This window comes from Gorilla gorilla, chromosome 2 (genome assembly GCF_029281585.2).
Source record: "Gorilla gorilla gorilla isolate KB3781 chromosome 2, NHGRI_mGorGor1-v2.1_pri, whole genome shotgun sequence".
Lineage (NCBI taxonomy): Eukaryota > Metazoa > Chordata > Mammalia > Primates > Hominidae > Gorilla > Gorilla gorilla.
In genome coordinates, this window is record NC_086017.1 from 149,576,928 (window position 1) to 149,589,400 (window position 12,473).

The window sequence follows — 12,473 nt, forward strand, 5'->3', positions numbered from 1 at the left end:
ACGTCTTACAGAGCATGACCTTGGTGCTAACCAGATCTAAAGTAAGGAGGAGCCCACTGGTGGCCGTGGGGTGTCTCCTTCCTGCATGGAGCCAGAGGATGAAGGCAGGCTAGCACAGCATTTAGAGGCACTACCTCTTGATACTGGGCAGATCTGGATTTTAGCCCTACTACCGACCTTTGTATGCCTTTGGGCAAATGACCTGCCTTAGTCTTGAGCTGCCTTGCCTGTGAATGGGATAATAATGTGCACTTCAAAGTAGCTGGAGGACTAAAGCTAATGTAGGAGTGTGGTGAGGAGCCCAGAAACGGTGCTCTTTGTCCAGGACACCTATTGGATTATCTGCCTGACATTCCTTTTCATAAAAACTGCCCTCTTCCCCCATCCTTAGGGTTACAGTCTTTGGCACGATGTGATTTCATTTTTGTTGATTAAATAGAGCGGGTACTTGACCAAGTTGAATCTCTCAGGCTCCGTTTTCCAGGGAGTACAAGCCAAAACCCTCTCTTGGTAGCTCTTTGGGCAACTCTAGCTGAAACATGTAAACCTGGGTGCTGGAGGATGCTGCTTATGCCCTCTGGGCTGGAGGCAGAGAAGGCTAGACTGCAGACTGGGGAGAGAGGTGATGTGGTGGACCACTCAGGCCTGTCTTCCTGCCCATTCATTCTTTCCACAAATATTTATTGGGCACTACCATATGCTAGGCATTGGGCTGGGTGCTAGGTATATGGTAGTGAACAAGGCAGTGGGTCTCCTAAGTCAGTTCTTTCTCCTCTAGTTCTATATTAGTTTCATGTGGCTGTTGTAACAAATTACCACAAACTGAGTGGCTTTAAAAGAGAAATGTATTCTCTCACAGTTCTGGAGACCAGAAATCAAAACTCAGTATCACTACCCTGAAATGAAGGTGCCAGGAGGGCCTTCACTTCTTACCTCTCCCAGCTTCGGGTAGCTGCTGGCATTCCTTGGCATGTGGCTCCATCACTCCAGTCTTCGAGGCCAGCATCTCCATATCTTTTACTTCTCCATCTTCACATTGCCTTCTCTGTGTGTGTCAAATCTCCCTCACTCTCAGTTGATACTTCTTCCATCACTGAGAAGGTTGAAAACAGCTGAACAGAATTTCCACAGACTCCTTTCACCACCTCTGCCCCCTCCCCAGCATCTGCACCCACCTGCTGTGCCTTCTTAGTTGTTAGTGATGAACCCTCCATGCTCCTGGCTGAAGCCAAGCCCCTTCCTCGAGCGCTAGCACATACCAGGCATTACCCTGGCCCCTCACCCCTCCTCTGTAACTCCAATTTGCCCCTCTACTGGATCTTTCTCATCTTAAAGAAAAAGAAAACCTTCTTTTGACCCACTTCTTTTGCCAGATACCACTTGATTCTCTGTTCTTTTTTGTCTTTTGTAAGAAACCATCTTTTTTTTTTTTTTTTTTGAGACGGAGTCTTGCTCTGTCGCCCAGGCTGGAGTGCAGTGTGATGATCTCGGCTCATTGCAACCTCCACCTCCCGGGTTCAAGCGATTCTCCTGCCTCAGCCTCCTAAGTAGCTGGGACTATGGGCATGCACCACCACACCCAGCTAATTTTTGTATTTTTAATAAAGAGGTGGGGTTTCACCATGTTGGCCAGACTTGTCTTGAACTCCTGACCTCAAATGATCCACCCACCTCTGCCTCCCAAAGTGCTGGGATTACAGGCATGAGCCATCGCACCCAGCCCAGCAAGAAACCATCTTAAAAGAGTAATCTATGCTCACCGTCATGCATTCCTCTCATTTCTTTCTCTTTAAACTGCTCCAGGTGAGCTTTCACCTGCCACTCCATCACCACCACCATTCTCAAAGTCACCAATGGCTTCCATTTGGCTAAATTCAAAGGCTGGTTCTCAGTCTTTTCATACTTGAGCTCCCTTCAGCAGTAACACAGTTGAACACTCCCTCTTCCTCATGAGACTTCCATTGGCTTCTAGGATGCTGTCATCTTTTAGTTTTTCTCCTTCACTGGTCACTTCCTTCTTAGTCCTTATCTTCCACCTAATCTGTTAACTTTGGAGCACCCCAGAGCTTAGTCCTTGGTCCTCTTCTCTACCTACACTCACTTTCTTGATGACCTCATCCAGTCTTGAGGCTAAGATGCTTTTTATCTGCTGTGGGCTTCCAGTTGTACCTCTCCAGCTTGAAACTGTCTCACAAGTCCCACTCATATATCCAGCTGCCAAATTGATATCTCACTTGGATGTGTCAGGTACACAGTCTCAAAGTTAACATGTCCCAAATGGAATTCCTGATTTTCACCCTCCCGTACCTGCATTACATGTAGCCTTCCCCAGCTCAGCTAATGGCAACTCCATGCTTCCAGTTATTCAGGCCAAAAGCCTTGGAGTTATCCTTCGTTCCTCTCTTTCTCCTGCATCTCACACCCAACAAATCTCTGTTGACTCCAAAATATATCCAGAATCTGCCCTTTTCTTGTCACCTCCACTGCTAACATTCTACCCTGAGCTGCCATCTTTCATGCCTGTTTCATTCTTGTCTTTCTGCAGTTCATTCTCAACACAGCAGCCAGAAAATTTTTGGTAAAATGGAAGTCAAATTATGTCTCTGCTCTGCTCAAACCTCACACTCCATCTAATTTTTAAGATGTGTCAGAGTGGGCTATGCCACTGAACACTTAGTAATAGGCTGATGTTTATTAGCCACAAAAAAAAAAAAGGATGGTCAAACATGTCCATTCATTCAGGCAGCACACACTCACTGAGCTCTGAGCCCCACATCAGGGCTGCAGAGAACATTAAAACCTGTGCAGCACAGGGTTCCCAGCCTCATGGGGATGATGAGCTGTGGGGATCTGTGTATTAAGAGGAATGCTCTGACCTGGAGGAGCTCCCATAAATCTCGGTCCCTCATAATCCTTGTACTCAGTAGATGAAGAGGGTGTTCACTGACCAGATGAAGATTTTAGTCACATTTTGGGCCCACTACTTCCATCACTTTTGAAGATTGAAGGTTTCCCTTTCTAAAGGATGCCCAGATTCCCAGGTCCATACCAGGACTATTTTAAAGTCCACTTTCATCTCCGCACACTTCTAAAGAGGCTGTGAACCGAAGTTCCCAGGTGTCACAGACGTCAGCATTGTCATCACCCAGGAGCTTTCTGGAAATGCAGACTCTTGGGCCCTGTCCCAACCTGCTGAGTCAGGATCTGCATCTTAACAAGATCCCAGGAGAGTTGTGTGCACAGTGAAGACAGTAGCCACTGCTCCAGAATGTCAGGCCTGGCATCGAAATGAAATCCAGCCCTGGACTCACTGTTCCTCAGGATCCAGTTCAGCTTCATCCAGCCAGAGGACGCTTCATCTGCATTCATTCGATGACTAAAAAGTTCGCGCCTCTGCCTTTAACAGCTGCAAGATTCTGCCCAGCAAGGAGGAGGCAGTGAGCTCCAAGTGCCCACCCACGGTCAGCATGTGCTTCCCTTAATTATTGGAAGTTTTCACACAGAGGCAAGTGGGCTCCCAGTTTGCTTCTCAAACACTTGCATTTTGGTTAAAATGTGCACAACTATGGTAAATGTAAAGAACAAGAAAAAATCTAACTGCTGAGAACTCTTAGGGACTCCCAGTCCCTAAGCACTTGAAAGGGTGGCCTATTCTGTGCAAGCTGGATTTTCACTTAGCATAGCTGCTGGGCTTCCACATCATCCTAAATAGCTCATTACCATGCTAATGTGGAAATTTAAATATAAAAAAGGAAAGCTGAGTTTATACCAAGCAAAGATCTGATGGATGCTTTCAGTGGAATGTACATCCTGGCAATTATGTGCTAAACCATTAGCTCTGACTCAAATCCAGCTTCCTAGTCTGTCATCAGCCCTGCGCCTGGGCTAATGAGCAGAGGTGAAATCACTGGATAAGTGGCTCTCGAAGTGTGGCCCTCAGACCAGCAGCTTCCGTATCCGGGGAGTTTGCTAGAAATGCAAGTTATCTGGTCCCACCCCAGACCTAATGAATCAGAAATTCTGAGGTGAGGCACAGCAATCTGTGTTGAACAACCTTCCCAGGAGACTCTGTTGCACCCTAAAGTTTGAGAACCATTTAATTAGATAAATTATTTAGGTAAAAATAAAAGTTCTTACCACGGGAAGGTAAATTGTGGCTGGGCTTGTTCTTATCTACAAGACAGCTGCTGACTCTCTGGGCAAAGTTGTCCAGGTACTTCTTCCTTCCTTCATCTGATTCATGAGGACCCCTCAAGGTCTGGAACTGTTATCAGAAAGGGGTTCTGATCCAGACTCCAAAAGAGGGTTCTTGGACCTTGCACAACAAAGACTTCAGGGCGAGTCCATACAGTAAAGTGAAAGCAAGTTTATTAAGAGAGTAAAGGAATAAAAGAATGGCTACCCTATAGGCAGAGCAGCCCCCAGGGCTGCTGGTTGCCCATTTTTATGGTTATTGCTTGATTATATGCTGAAAAAGGGGCGGATTATTCATGCCTCTCCTTTTTAGACCATATGGGATGACCTCCTGACATTGCCATGGCATTTGTAAACTGTCATGGCGCTGGTGGAGTGCAGCAGTGAGGACGACCAGAGGTCACTCTTGTGGCCATCGTGGTTTTAGCCAGCTTCTTTACTGCAACCTGTTTTATCAGCAAAGTCTTTATGACCTGTGTCTTGTGCCGACCTCCTGTCTCATCCTGTGACTTAGAATGCCTTAACTCTCTGGGAAAGTAGGTCTTACCCTCATTTTACCCAGCCCCCTATTCAAGATGGAGTTGCTGTGGTTCACATGCCTCTTGACAGGACCCAGGTACCTCATACAGGGGTTGTTAACCTTGGCTCCATGGGGTTACAGGTGGGGTGGCTGACACCCCTCAAATCATATGCAAAATTCCGTGTATACATATATTCTTCTGGGGAGACAATCATGTTTTAGCAGATTCTCACTGTACCGCTGAGTGTCACCCAGCATGAAAATGAACCAGCCTCTTGAACCTTCTTTTTTGACTTCAGGCCCTTCTGGTAGTTTCACAGCCATAGAGAGTGGAAAGAGGAAATGAGCGAAGATCCATCGACTCCACAACTTCTAAGAAGCTCTAAATTGTTCACTTGGTGGACACATCTCTGAGCTTGCTCCCACGACATCCTGAGGGAGGGGAGGCAGCCGGGCTGCCCTTCTCCTCCCAGTTCCCCAGCGTGACTAAGGGTGTAACGCACATGACTCCCTCATCTCCACCCCTACTGTGGTTAACACCCCCTGCCTCTCGGGCCCTCAACACCCTGGTACAAAACTAGCAAAGAGCAAAGAAAATTCAGGGTGCTGTGGTAGCTCCAGGACTACTTGGCAACCCATCACTAGGATGGGAGCCCAGCTCGGCAACGGGAGCAGAGGAGAGATGGGAGGAATGTCAAAAAAGCACTTGAAGGCAAATGCCATCGACTCGAATTTGAATTTGTAACCACCTAGACCAGTGGTTCGCAACTCAGGCTGTATAATAGAATCACTCAGGGAGCCTGGAAAATAATTCTGCTGCCCAGACCACTCCTTCAAAGAGTCTGGTGCCATTGGTCTAGGTTAGGGCCCAGACATCAAGATGTTAAAGCTTCCCAGGTGATTCTACTGTGCCGCCAGAGCTGAGCCCACTAGCTGCGCTGCATTTTAATCTCATCTCCTGAATACCATGCCTTCCGGTGATCATGGGTTACTAAAAAAAACAGCTGCCTGGAGTAGCCACTGTCTGTAAAGCCACTCCTATAAAGGATCAGTTTCCCAGCCCTTGATGTGTAAATGGACACTTGACCATAGGGGATTCTTATATTTTCATTAAAGAAGTGGGTCCCCTCAGAGTCTAGCTTGATTTGTCGGTTTTCTGGTCACAGTCCACTGTAATATCTCATTTGTCCACATCTCTTCCATTTTTATATCCATAACCCAGGGAAGGGCCTCGTGATACAGAGTTAATACTGAATGTTTATCAAATGAATTAATAATTATTAGAGATCTCAACAGGGGCCTCCATGCCTTAAAATCTAAATCAGATTGGCTCAAACTATCCTTCTCCATTCCCAAGTCTATGGTTTGTGGCAGTCCCAAGGCCCACTGAAGACTTCACACAGTTCTCCAAAGTCAGGTTCTCACAGGGACCTCCACTTCTGTCCATTTCACTCTGACGTTCAGCCCCTGCCTCAGTTTCTACAAAGAAAACTCACTCTCAATAAACATTCCTAGCCAGGTGCAGTCGCTTGCACCTGTAATCCCAACTACTAGGGAGGTTGAGGCAGGAGGACTGCTTGAGCCCAGGAGTTTGAGACCAGCTTGGGCAACCTAGCGATACCGTGTCCCTTGAAAAAATAACCATTCCTGACTTTTGCTGGGGACTTGGGGGTCACAGGGATGGTCCCTCTGCTGTCAGGGCCTCTCAGTTGGCCTTCACCCCATGCCAGACCCTCCACCAACCTGTCTTCTCCAGCACCAGCCACCCAGTAAGCTAAACACCCATCGCTTTAGATTCTCTAAACCTCATTTGCTTTCTTTAGCCATAATCCCATAATCTCTTCCTAGAATGAAATATGGTTTCAGCTCTTAATAGGATGGCCAAAACCAGTTTGCTGAGGACTGAGGAGTTTCCTGAAACACTGGTCATTCATTGCTAAAACCAGGACAGTCCCAGGCAAACCAGGACCATTGGTCACCTTACTGGTAAGAATAAAATTCTCACCTTGTTCTATAATAATGGTACTAAGAACTATAAATTAGCTGGTGGTTCTCGACCTAGCAATCATCATCATCATAATTACCTGGGAGTTAAAACACAGGCTTTTATGATTTAGCAGGTCTGGGGCCTGAGAAATTGCATTTCTTACAAGTTTCTGGTTGATGTGATAGTGCTGGTCTGGGACCACACTTCAAGAACCCTGAATTAGGTAATCCACATTACACATTCAACAGAGGATTTGGCATACAGTAAATAAATGCACAACAATAACTAGTTATCAGCTAACGTTTTGTTGAGCACTTCCTGTAAACCAGGCACCCTACTATTTCTACATATTACCTTATTTAAACCTCATGGCTTCCCTGAGAGGTAGGTGATGTGATGCTTGTTTTACAGAAAGGGAAACTGAGGTCCAGGGACAACCAGAAGTGACTGAGCCTGCACGTGCACCCAATTCTGACATGGAAGCCCATGCTCCATTCACCAGCAGCCCCGCGACACTGAGGGCTGAGCTAGTCCCAGCTAGCTGCCCCGCCCCTTTTTAATTTTAACTTTGTTTGAGGAAAATCTTTCAATGTGTCTCACACGTCCCTGCCTTCTTCCAAGTGAGCTGAATGCAGATCAACTTCCTCTGCATGACTCAACAGCAGCATTTTGAACTTCAGTGACAGTCATTTTCCAGAGTGTCTGCACTGGGCCTCCTCCAGGGGCAGCCTGAGCTGTGGCCTTGGACACCACCTCCAGTTCTCTTCCTCCAGCTGCCTTTCCCAGCTCCATCTGAGAAGTCGAGGCCAGGACAACCCAGCAGTTAGCCCAGTGAGTAAGACCCAGGAGGCCTCATGTGTAGTCTGGGGGCTTCTGGACTGCAGCCCAGGGGAGCACCCACAGCTGGGAGCCCCCTCGGCCCTGACCTTGGCCCTGCTTCCTTAGAGTCAGCCTGGTGGCTGAGGCTGCTGGAAATGGACCCTGTGATGCAGGGCACTACAACTGACTTTCTTGTTAATATAATAGTTCTTCCCCACCACCCCTCCTCCTCCAAACCATCCAAACTTCTAGTTCCTTCTTTGTGGCTGGCATTGCTGAGATTTCTGGTGTTATTGGTGCACAGAGGATGTGTGGAGTGCGGTAAGAACATAGGCTGCCTAGGTCTGGCCCAGCCATGCTGGCAGCCATGCTGCCAGCTGATGACCTTCGGTAACTTGTCCAAGCTCTCTATGCTTTGATTGCCTCATTTGTCAAATTGGATTGATGATAACATACTTATTTTAGGGATATTGAGCTATTGTTGAATTAGATACAGTCATGTGCCACATAAGGATGTTTTGGTCAAGGGCAGACCACATATGCAAAGGTAGTTCCATAGATTAAAATACCCTATTTTTTCTGTCCTTTTTCTATGTTTAGATACACAAATACTTGCCATTGTCTAACAGTTGCCTACAGTATTCAGTCCAGTAACATACTGTCCAGGTTTGTAGCCTAGAAGGAGTAGGCTATCCCATAGAGCCATGGTGTGTAGTAGGCTTTACTATCCAGGGTTGTGTAGGTGCACTCTGTGATGTTCACACAATGATGAAATCACCTAAGGATGCATTTCTCAGAACGTATATCCATCATCAAACAACACATGACTGCATATACTTTCAAAATAGTGGCTGGCACATCGAAACTCTATTTAAATGTTAGCCAGGATTCCAAAATCAAATCCGTAAATGCTTCTGGAGTGTCTACTAGTAACTCCAGCCACCATTTACTCAAACAGCATGTACCAGTCATTGTGCTTTGCACGGGTCACGTCATTTAAGGCTTGGAGGAGCTAGATGACTTGCCCAAGCACACCCCCCTTAGTTAGTGGGGTGCTCATCTCCCAGGCCAAGCTGGCCTGTCCGGCAGTACCCCCTCTGCCTCCCTTGTGGGGCAGGCCCTGAGCTGGGCATTCAGCAAGGAGGCTTAGCCTCCCCCATCCTCTGACCATAGCCCCTGCCCTGCCACCTCTCCCCTGCCTGACTCATTTCTCCTTCTCTCAGATGCTCCTTACCCAAAAAACAGCCTGCTCTTGCCCTCTCCTCTCCTGGGTCCCTGGGCTACTCCAAGCTCTGCTCTTGCCCAGCTCCCCTTGTCAATCAAAACAGATTCAGCCTTCACAGGAAGCAATTTGGCATCTGGTATCAAGAGGTTTAAAATCCTCTTTCCTAAAAATGCCACTCCTAGGACCCTCTCCTAAAGAAGTAATCAAAGATGCAAAGAATGATGAACAAAGGTGATCTTCACATTCATAAGATACAAAACGTTAAAGGATCTAAGTGAGCAATAATTGGAGAATGATTAGATAAATGATGCTGTACCCATGTACTGAAGGATTCTATCACAAACGTGAACAGCAGAAGAAATGTTTGTTTCGTGCATTTTCATCATCCTTGGATGGTAGCGTCTTTTTAAAAATCTTTGCTTAATGGAAACACAAAAGAAGGGCATCTAGTTTCTACTTTATTTTTATTTCTTTGACCCCAGTAAAGATGGACTTTTGAAGACTTGTCCATTTTTATTCCTTATAAACTGCCTATTTATGCCCTCTTCAATTTTCTGTTAATTTCATGTTTCTTATTTATTGGTTTTATGTATTCAGTTTATTGACCACTTATATGTCATATTTATTGCAAAAATTTCCCTTAGAATGTAGTTTCCTTTTTTATTGTATTACTGATTTATTTTTATACTATAGATGTTTAAAATTTTAAATGTTCAAATCTATTATTTACTCCTTTATCATTTTTGTCTTTGGTACAATGCTAATATGATCCTTTCTCATCCAAGTATTATTATTATTTCCTTTGAATACCTTTAGGGTTACACCTTAAATTTTTTTTTTTAATGTTTCTTTTAGAGACAAGGTCTCACTCTGTTACTCAGGCTAGAGTGTAGTGGTGATCATAGCTCACTGCGGCCTTGAACCCCTGGGCTCAAGCAGTCCTCCTGCCTCAGCCTCCCTAGTAGCTGGTGCTATAGACATGTGCCACCACACACAGCTATTTTTTTTTTTCTTAGAGACGGGTCTCACTATGTTGCCCAGGGTGGTCTCCAACTCCTGGCCTCAAGGGATCCTCCCACCTCAGCTATTCACAGTGCTGGGATTACAGGCATGAGCCACCATGCCTGACCCAGATGACTTTCTATTCATAAAATAAGGGAATGGAATTGTCTATACCTCATGCCATTATATTGAAGATTAAGTAAACTAATGTATGGAAAGCTTTAGAAACTAACTGGCACATAGTCGTTTCTCTGTCATGGTTAGCCTATTGTTAATTTAACTTTAATTCACTGGAAATTTATTCCGGAGTGAGGTGTGAAGGGTGTTTTAGCTTTGTGTTAAGCCAGTTGTCCCAACACCACTTTTTCAATAATATACCCTGACCTCATCAAAGAGCCTGTGGCTGGAATGCAATCTTTTTGCTGATTCTGAGCCACATGGGGAATTCCCTTTACAGAGCTATGAGCTGGGGAGGAGGCTATTCCCAAATTCCCTGCTCATCCTCTCACTAGTACTCTTCCCTATGCTAAGTTCACCATGGATTTCCTAAGGATAGGGTGTGCAGCCAAACACCCTCAGCCTGACTATTCTCTCCTTTCCCAGCCCAAGTTCAGGCTGTCAAAGTCAAAATAAAAATATAGAGATAAATCTCTAAATTTAACACTTTATTTGGGAAGCAAGAATTGCAATTCAGGGCCAGTGATCTTCAGAACTTCCGAAGAACAAAGAGAAGGTTAGAGGTTTTATAAAAAGGAGAAATGGCTGGATGTGTTGGTTCACACTTATAATCCCAGCACTTTGGGAGGCCAAGGCCGGCAGATTGCTTGAGCCCAGGAGTTCCAGACCAGCCTGGGCAACATGGTGAAACTCCATCTCTACAAAAAATTTAAAAATTAGCTGGATGTGGTGGTGCACACCTATAGTCCCAGCTACTTGAGAGGCTGAGGTAGGAGGATCACCTGAGCCCCAGGAGGTTGAGGCTACAGTGAGCCATGATCATGCCACTGCACTCCAGCCTGGGAGACAGAGTGAGACCCTGTCTCGGGGAAGTTCTGATTGGTGAGTGATGGCAGTGGTTAAAACTAGTCTTAGAATAACAGCAGGCTGTTTCAGTAGCCATTAGACAAAACTGGTTTCAGTTTATGAGAAGAGGCAGTTTCGGCAGCCAGGCTTGCAGATAATTACATTTTTGGAGCAACGTTGTATTCCCTGGGTGTGTTTTCCCCCAGACTCTCTACTCTGATTTAGTTGGGTATGACAAGAATGATACAATTTGTACGACCAATTTTCACAAGAGTTTTGTATCCTCAGTCCTTCTACAAACCCTCCTCCTTTTTCTTTCACTTTCTCCCCTGGGGCTACTGAGATCTCATTTTCTCTAACCACTCTGGTGCCACAGCCCACGGAATCTGCTGGGTCAAGGTCAACAACGAACCCCCCTGCCACCCCCAGCCCAGGCCAGCATGCCCAGGTAGAAGCCAAGAGGAAAACAGTGACTCCATCCTGCACGTGGTGGTGGTGACGGGGGTAGGGTGCTCCCCTCCCTTTGGGAAATATCCAGCCAGGCTTTCTCGCCATTGTCTACCAAACTTACTTGTCTTCCCAAGTAAAGGCCAAACCTCCATCTGAAGCTCAAGCAGTGTTAATGCCTCTCCCTTCGTAACACCCACCTCTGCAAGGAAGTTCTTCAGACATAACACACATTTTTGCAAGGGGCATAGTATCAAAGATTAGGAAAGGAGATAGGTGATGCCTCTTTTTCTTAGGCAAAGAGCTGAAATGCTACTTTTTGAGTGAGGGCTCACTATGTGCTGGGCAGGGCCAGATGGCTGCACAGCCCGGGGGGACCTATTGACATGACATTTGTGTGAGGGGCACCTGCTGGTCTTCACAGCAGCCAAGGTACATGCTGAGAATCCTCACTACATCCTGTTGGGGACAGTAAAATTCTCTCAGAGAAAGAAACCGAGCTTCAAGGCGAGGACTCAGACCCAAATGTGTCTGATCCATTCCATGCCAACCCTAGACAAGGATCAGAGGACATTTCCTCACCATGTGGCCTTGGGCAAGTTATTCCAATTCTATTGGCCTGGGTTCCCTCTCCTGAAAAATGGACATCCTACTTACTTTTGAGATGTTGTGAAGATTAAATGATTTAACACATTCAAAGAGCTTAGAATAGTAGGTGTGCTCGCTCCTTCACAGTTGCTTTAAAAAAATGTTTAAGCATTATCAGCGTTATTACTCTAGTAGCAGCAGCAGTAGAAACTATCCCGGTTGAGGTTTCCCTGCCAACCCAACACCTGGGAAGCAGGACCAGTGCCCTTCTCGTCCACCAGATGGCAGCATCACAGAACGGACAGGCCCTTTCTAGCTGCCTCTGTACGCACTATTTGTAGGGAAGCCCTCCAGCTTCCCCAGAGGCCCGGGAGAGAACCAGCAGCTCCTCCAAAGCAGGATATCAGAAGTCAGGCTCCTTCACCCACCGGCCCCTGTTCTCAGCCCAGCTCTCTAGGATTTCCTGCCCAAGGACTGCCCATATGCAGATAAATGTGCACCCTGGGGGCCCAGGGTCTGGATCTCCGCAAGTTCACCATTTGTATTTGCCAAATGCTTCGCACAGCACCAGGCCGAGGAACCTTCTCAGGAACTGTCTGATGAACCCGCTGGGTCTAAACTACCCCAACGAAGGTCCAGCTCTTTCTGGGTGCTTCCTGCTGAAAGCC